Consider the following 8875-nt stretch of genomic DNA (forward strand, 5'->3'; position numbering starts at 1 on the left):
CAGTGAGCAGTTACCTTGCTCAGCATTTCAGAAGTAGCTCACACAGAGCCAGCCCCAGTGTCTATGTCATGACTGCCCAAATTTTCTACATCATCTCTGGCCCTTCAGCAGATCTACTCTTGTCCTTCTGTTCCACTTCATCTGCTCCTATCCCATGGTGGGAGTCCTCTGCTGCCTTTAGTCCCTGAAGCATTCCTGGGGGACTAAAAAAGAGATGTTCTATTAGCCTTCAGTCTAGGTAATTTTAACCAGGTGTAATTACAGCTTGACTTCTCTCCATTCCCCCTGAAATTTTACTTTGACATTGTCTGTCGCTGCTTCCTATTAGAAAAAATATTTTACTTCACTTGGGGTGACTGCACTTCAGAAATGAGTAAAGTGATTTCTAAATGCAGCTTGAAAATGCTTCCAGCTGATGGTTACTCTGCCTTCTTTCTTTCTTTATTTTTTTCCCCAAAAGAATGCAGTAAATTTGTCAGTCAACAATAGAGATGGAAATTTAAGCTTTATATGTACATGTCAGAGAGTAGTTTGGCTGATGAAGGGAAAGGTGAAATAATTTCTCCTTCGTTGAAAGCCGACCTTTCCTCTGGCAAGGTAAATCCAATTACAATAACTGCACTCATTTCATTGCAGTACCACTGGGAGCACTCTAAAACCATAAAATAAATTAGCATAAACACAAAGCACACATGATAGGTATATCGGAAAATGTTCTGAGTTCTTTCTATGCAATATTAATATGCTATTTATCAAAGCTGTGAGTGAAGGCTCACAAGTGAGGGATGAATGTTTTTAGCTACATATGACTTGTGATTATTACAGAACAAACATTGCTGCTTACTGCTTGGAGGGTGTCCTTTCCCGACAGCTTAGTAAAACATGAATTTCCACTCCCTGTCCATCATTGAGATTAATTCAGATCCTATTACCTAAGCTTTTTGGAAACATATTTTCTCTATTTCTGTCATTTGCACTTGTGATAGTTTTAGATTTCATGTTGCAATATAAAAATTTTAATTTCTTCCAGAAACTGATTATAAACCTCTTGATAGAAAAGACTGTACAACACATGAAAGATGTGTAGTTACCTTGGTTGATAACAAATGGGTAATAAAAAAAAATGGATATGTATGAAAAAGAAATCAGATACATGATAGTGTCTGCAAGTTACTTGCAAGACCAATGCCATGATTATTTCTTAGTAAGAAATTACATAAAAGGCAATTTTAGCTTTAAGCTGTTAAAAACATATTTGTCCATTCTTAAGTCTGCCTTCAGGCAAGGCTTGAATTTTAATTGTTGCCATTGGGTGAATGTAATTAATGCAATATGCAATTAAGGTATTGACCGATTAATTGTTCTTATAGTTCATTTAGGAAGCCTGTTATTGATACTAGTTAGTAGGACAACAGCTGAGATTATTACAAATAATTGTACTAAACAATAAAATTACACATAAGTTAACAAATTATAATATTTTATCTCTTCTGATTAGGTTAGTAATGAATTCTGTGTGAATAATAATTAGCAAAACTGGACATTCAGTGAGTCTATTCAGGACTGGTTGACTCACATACAAAATGTCAGCTTCTGGATTAATTTAGCAAAGGGAATAGAAAGTGGTTCCTTTCTTTCATTTCCAGCTCAGCTCATGACTGTGATCAATGTCTGTTTTGAAGTTAAGGGAGACATTTCCCTGCATGTACTGAAGGCAGCTCCTGTCAACACTATTAAAGTCTCCTGGAGGTAGGGAGAGAGTGGGAGGAGCTGCTGTCAGCTAATTAGAAATGCTTGTTGTGCATGTAGGAATGCTGTTACCTGCACTTGCCACCTGCACAGATCATTGCCCAGGCAGCCTGAGGCTTGGCAGAGCTGCCAGGCTCCCAGCAGGCACCAAGTCAATACTGGACAGCAGCTTTCAGCTAAATACAATTCAGGTACAAGCAGATCCTCACTTGGTCTCTGGTTTAGTAGGGTATCAGACTCACCAGCCAGAAAAATCCTTCTTACTGCAAGATTCTTAATGAATAGGACAGTTTGAACAGTAAAACAGAGCTGGTGCTGAGGGGAAGAACCCCATCTCTCTTCAGAACACTAAACTCTAAGAATAAAGGGGAGAAAATCTGTCTACTTCAAAGTTTTTATCCACTGATCCAAAATGGCTAAGTACAATTTAATTTTATATTTTTGTATGAAATGTAAGAACTGAGTGGAATTCCTCACTGAATATCTTCCATGGGAAGCGAGTGGAATTGTTGCAACTGGTGAATAAATCAGTGTACCTGTCTGTACTCATATAGTCCACCCTGAAAGTTTCAGAGATGGAGAACTGTAGTTTTTTTAATGCAGCCTCAGATAGTAGCCAGAATGTCACTGGAATGGTTCCTGCGGGTGAGACAGGTAGAGAATCCTGCTTTGGGGGCCCCAAAGCAGCCCAGCAGGAGCCTGATGTCTGCAGGCTTGTACCTGCTGCTGGCTGATGCTGCAAGGATTGGGCTGCAGACTGTAGACATGATCAGCCTGTGTTCTACCTTTGAATTAAAAAACATGAAACCACTCAGAGAACGATGGGTTATGCTTGCCCAAATGAATTTCTTTGTGTATGGGAACTCAGATATGAGTGACAATCTTAATATCCCAGCAAACCACACTGGAGCTCCCACCTCCAAGCCCCATTCCCAAAAGCTATTATCCACAGTGTTCATCTGTATTTTGGAAGGGGGACAGTAAAGAGAGGTAATGCAGGAAGGTCAATGAAAAATTATTTCATAGAGGAATGTTACAGAGTGGCATTTGACCTTGACATTTTGTTTGGTTATACCACATAGCATTTCTGTATTTTACCTGTATGATCTCAGGCAACATAAAATTTTTTACAGGCTGCTTTTTGTTACCTTATCACTGAGTTTTCATTTACTAATTTCATAAGTGTACCTGTTGTCCTCTCTCTTTCCATCTTGTTCATTCCTTTTTCTGTAATATATCAGGTGTTTTCATCCCAACATTTTTGCAGGAGACAGAGAAAAAGCACTGATTGAGAAAATACTTCACGACTTTTTTTTTCTTTTTTTTTTTTTTCTGACATGTACTAAAGTAATGAGCTCTCAGATTTCTCTGGCTAACTTTAATAAATAAATTATGACAATAATTTAGATTATAAAAGAGGTCCTGTGCTGGTTGTGTTCAAACAAAGCAGTCTGTATTAAATTCTACCTGAGCTGGCTTCAGCTGGCCAAGTTTGCTGTAGTGGAGGGCACTCAGCAGAATCGTGGCCTTTCAGTCACAGCCTTTCTGAGGACAAGGGCCAAGACATTTGCTGCTTCTGCCTTGCTGAAGACAAGCAAGCCCATCCTGACTGCAGGACACATACCGGGCAAGATAGTGGAAACAACTCTTGGTCCAGATCAAGGGATTGCAACGTGAATGGTCCAGGCTAATGTAGAGGAGAGTTGACTCCATTTAATTTGTAAAGCTTTTGACTTTGAACTGTCTAATTAAAATAATTTAATATCTCAACAAAAGGGCAGATACATATTAACATTTCAGAATGCAATTAAGGGAGCGATCAAGAGGAAGATATTTTAACTGAAACATTTGGAGGTAATGTATAATTGGAATAACTGTTCTTCTAAATACTAGGAACTATTCTTCACCAGCAAGAGATAATTGGACCAGCACATACATATTATCTAGTGCACAAAGAAAGTCGATTAGCAAATTGCCATTCCACAAATAGAAACAATGTTATCTTGTTCATACATATGTTCAAAAGGAAAAAATGGAAATGATACAATAAAATCCTCAATTTGCATTCAGGTGTGGCAACTTCTATGCCATAAAATCTGTGTGTATCAGACATCCATGCAAAACAGGTCTTGCCTGTGCTCCTTGGGAGCCAAATGCTTTGGGACTTTATTTCTGCTATAAATCTGCAGAGGAAACATCATTAAAGCCAGTTATTTGTGTAGTCATTTATTACTCTGAACCTCATAGATTGCTCAGCACAATCATAGCTTGTTTGGAGACATTTGTTATCACCTATCAGATGATCTCTGGCTTCCAAAGCAAAACCAACAAATAAATGTTTAAAACTTCAACATTACAATGAAGACATTAGTACTCCTGTCTCTAAGGAGTTTCCTAAAGGAATCAGCTCCAGAGAGTACAACAAACTGGTGTGGGAGGCTGGGAAGTAGATTTAGGAGATGTTAGGTACTCTGGGATAGCCAATCTGAGATGTGTCCATCCCATAGTAAAGCAAAGCTTGCTCTTCATTGACAATGAGGGATTTATTTAACATGTAGCATGGGGCAAGAGTAGACACACACATGTAGTTGCCACACAGAGGTAGCAAATACTCTATAAATGCATAGTCTAATTTTATTTCACAGTAGCTGAACGTTACTACATTCAATGGGCAAAGCTGAAGATGACAATGATGCATATGCATAATCTTAATCTCCAGGCAGAATTCCCATTGCACAAGAACTGGTAAATTCCACTGAGTTTGGCCTTTCAGAGCTGGCGAACATTATTAGCACCTGCTGGTTCTCCCTCTTTTCTTCATTGCTGGTAGGGTTCTGCAGCCTCTCCTGTGCCAGCTGTGGTGGTGAGCTGTGGCCAGGCAGGTGCTCTGGAGAGGCAGAGCAAGGTGCTTCCCAACCAATACAGGATCTGTAACTCTAGGAGTAAGGTGTTGTGAGGATAGCTGAGGGAGAAGAGAGTATAGCAACAGCATCATCTTTGGCATTTTGTCTTGCAGGCGCAGTGTGGTTTTGGAGAAAACTCCTAGATGAACCTGCCAGCTGTGCACTGGTTCATTTTGCAGAGTGAGTCTGTTGTGTTTGCAGCTTCTCTGAGAGAGAACAGCCCTAGAAATTCTACCTGAGATACGAACCAGCCTCTCATAGAGCAATAAGGATTCAGACACATGACAGGTCTCACATGCATGCCTGGCAGGAATGTTTGGTTCCAGACCACATATGCTGGAGCAGTGAGGAAATCAGCACTGACTGCTTCAATTCACTGATCTGCTCCAGCGACACTGCATTAATGGCTAATGAAGAAGCAGGCAGTGAAACCCAGGCACAAATTATCTGTTAGAACTACATCGAGAAGTTTTTATGTGCAAAGAGATATGTGGTAGAGAAACAGAGCAGAATGTCAGAGGAGAGTTCAGCAGGTAGGGATGTCACAGATTGTGGACCTTGGGTGAAGGGGAGGAGAGCAGAAACAAGTTAGTGACCTGCTCAAAAAGGACAAGCACTGTCTGCATGGCTTTTGGCTGTCTGACTTCCTGGAGAATGCCTGTTGCCTTTGGTAGCTCTGGGCTCTGACCCATCGATACTCTGTTCATCAACAGCTCTCTTGAGAAAGTCAGCAGGTCAAGTGATCCCTCCCACGTCTCTGCGCCTTGTATAGCCAAGGCTGCAGATCCCCGGGCTCTCATTTATCACGGGGTAATTTTTTGGCCTGCAGAAACAGAGATGGGCAACCCTCCAGAATAGTGTGTTTTAATGACAAGAAAGATGAGGCTGCTCAATGTTTGCCCAAGAGCTCTCCAAGGAGGAGCAGCTCTAAGCCCAGGCAAGCAGGCAAAGCCTGGATGAAAGTTTGAAGTTGGATTTCTACAGGTTGCAGGCTTGCTGCCTTCTTGGCTGCCATTGTACTGCTGCTCTATGACAGCTCCCACATATTGTTGCTTACCAGACACTAGGAAGTAACATGTGCTAAATTAGCAAGTTATCTCATCAAAAGACTTCTGCCTTGATTTTGCACATGAAACCTGTCATCAAGTATCTTGCAATTTACTGTTAGCCCAAACAAGAAGCATTTATAAAAATCCTAGTGATTTACACATCTTAATTCACTACACAACTCACAAAACGTAATTATACTACTTAAACATGCAAAAATTAGATAATCTGTTATGGATGTTTGTTTCAATTCTTAGGGTAAAATCAAATTCCCATTTATACTGAAAATGACATCCCTATTTTAACATGTATTTGCTGAGGAAGCAGTGTAACAAAAACCCATAAAGTTTTAATTATAGCTGCTTAAAGTTCAGGGCCAGAAAAGAGGAGTGTGCCAACAGAGGACAGTTCATTTCCCAGGCTGCATTTCCTCTACTGTATCTCAGAAATTCAGTATAATGTAAACCTGCATTTAGATGGTAAAAGGGAAAAAAGAAAACAGTTCTGGCTTTAGGTCCATGTGTCTCTTCCCAACACTTCACTCTTCGATCGGTCCTTGGTTCCCATCATGTCGTTACTTTAATATGAGATTTTGTTTAAACAACAGGACTTATGGCAGGAGACCAGGACTCCCCAGCACTTGAATAGAAACTGATGATTTAGAGCAAATTAGGTAGTGGCAGGCCAAGGCAGCAACTCTTATAAGTAAAGACAGGCTTGCAGAGAAACCCTCTGACAGCTGCTGTGGGACATTCTGACAAACCTGTCTTTTGCAAAGATCTTGAATATAGAGGGGAAAATACCCTCCGCATATATACTGTATTGCTGATGTTTCCCAGGCTGATCTCTTTCCACAACAGAGAATCCCTTGATTTCACAAGGTCACGTGGAGTTTTCTAGGGGCCTACATGGGGACAGAGACATTAAATATGCCCAATGCCATTCCTTTTACAGCCAGCAACTGTCTAGCTGAAAGGTATATTCATTATATTCATTGTCCCAGCTCTCTCAGCTTTTCCTTATAGGAAAGTTGCTCCAGTACCTCCATCATCTTTGTGTCTCTTCATGTCTTCTTCCCAGGCGCTAAAATATTCTCTGTCACTGTATTGGAGTCATTCTCATGATATTTAAAGCTTCTCCCAGAAGCTCCTTTGACTCTTCTGCTCTTTTTGTTGTCATGGGAAGCATCCCTTTGCTCTGCTGGGATACCTGGTTTCTCAGGCTCTCAGCTTTGTTATACTGTACTATTTATTCTTTATATCTAGTCTGAATCTCGATACATCCTCTTCTAGTTTAAACTCTCTTTTGAACCCTCTTCTAGTTTAAAACCATTCCTCCTTGTCATATCGCTACAGACCCCATTAAAAATCTGTCTCCATCTTTCTTATAATCCTCCTTTAACTATAGGAAGGCCACAATAAGGTCTCCCTAGAGTCTTCCCTTCTTTCAGCTATTAATTTATTCTAGACATCTAGTCACTCCTTTACACTGTTCAGGCCTTTCCAATAATGGGATAAATCTGCCAATGTGAAGTCCACAGGACTGTACTTGGAGGACAAATAGTACATAGTTTTCTTAGCCCCCATTGTAGTACATCCTTTTTCCAAGTTTGCATGGGTGAACACATCCATCACTTTGCAAAAGAAGTTCCTGAACTGTTCTCAGAAGCTCTTTTCCTCAGCAACAAAATGTACCCATCTGTCTTCTCTGCTGTGCGCCCCAGGGTCTGGGCACAGCCTTGTTATTCCAGAGCAGTGAATGGTAAACTGCTATGGGGTTATTGCCATGGCATAAAAGCTCAAAGAGCAAAAACTGGTATAATATTTTAAGCATGTAATTTTTCTTTATAGACAGCCATCTGCAGTGGAGTGGGTTATGGGGTGGTTTTCTGTCTCTTTTCTTGCAAGACATCAGATTTTGCCTGTGAATAATGCATTCCTCTTTCAGAGATTTATTGTAGTCTGTGCTCTCCCTGGATGTGCTTGTGGAAAGCTAGACTAGTGACTGCTATGAGTACTGTGATTATAAAGCAAAATTAGTTAAGCAGGAGTCAGTAAACTTCTTCGCTCTCCAGTGCAGCAGGAGGCCCAACAACTTCTTTCAGCTGAAGCTGGCTCTAACTCCAGGCAAATCCATTCTGAGAACAAATAGCAAGTCAGTAAAGCATTACAAGTCAGAAGCATCAAAACCCACTGAGGACAACAGGATTGTCAGGCCAAAATTTCCTTCAATCTGACCTGCAAAGCCCTGTGATCCTCATTGGCATGGCAGTCATTCACAAGCTTTTTTTGTTTGTACAACATTGCAAAACAGTTGTCGTTCAGACAATAGCAATAGCTGAAGACCTGTGGCTGGCAAATAAAGTACATAGAATGTTTTGTCATTAGTTACAGTCTGTTTACAGAAAGAATGAAACAACATTAATAGCCAGAAAATATTAGAAGGTGTCTCATAATTATTGTTCTATTTAAAACTCCTGACAAGCTCTGTGGCATGTATTTTTACAGAGAGATTTTAATGAGAAAACACATTGTTTCTTTAAAGTGAAATATTCCTTGATAAATATTCCACAATGTTTCTCATATATTAAAAAAAAAGTGTTTTCTGAAAGGAGGAAAATTCAGAGACCTTTCATGCAGCACCAAAAACCATCCTGACTTGGTTATGATGGCAGGTAACGCAGTGCCCTACCTATGGCATGCTCTTAGCTTTATATTAGATAGTTTACACACAGCTTGAGTAGCTTTGGGAAAATTGCTTCACTTTCTCGTGCTTCAGTGTCTGTAGACTGTAAGCTGGGAACAGCGATGATGAGCTCTTCTGGATGTTCTTGAACCCTCTGACGGAAAGGTTAAAGCTGGATTTTCACTATTCCTATAAATACTCTTCTATGGCTGTGATACAAAGATGAGAATTTTTCCCTATGCAGTGCTAGGTCAAGTGTGTTTGAGGCTGTCTCCTGTTCTTTCTCAGTCAGTGGTTTTAGGAGCCTGGGCTCATACTCTCAGGCTTAGCTTTTCATTAGTGCTCTTTTTGATGCAAGGCTGAGAGGGCAGTGACAAGCCTGATTAAAGCTGGAGATGAAATTCCCTCAGTGTGGTGTGTCTCTTACAGTCTGTGAGCTCCAACCCTGCTGTATTTTGAACTGGCAGATAACCTGGTGGCTGAGAAAAGCG

This window comes from Pithys albifrons, chromosome 3, assembly GCF_047495875.1.
Source record: "Pithys albifrons albifrons isolate INPA30051 chromosome 3, PitAlb_v1, whole genome shotgun sequence".
NCBI classification, from domain to species: Eukaryota; Metazoa; Chordata; class Aves; order Passeriformes; family Thamnophilidae; genus Pithys; species Pithys albifrons.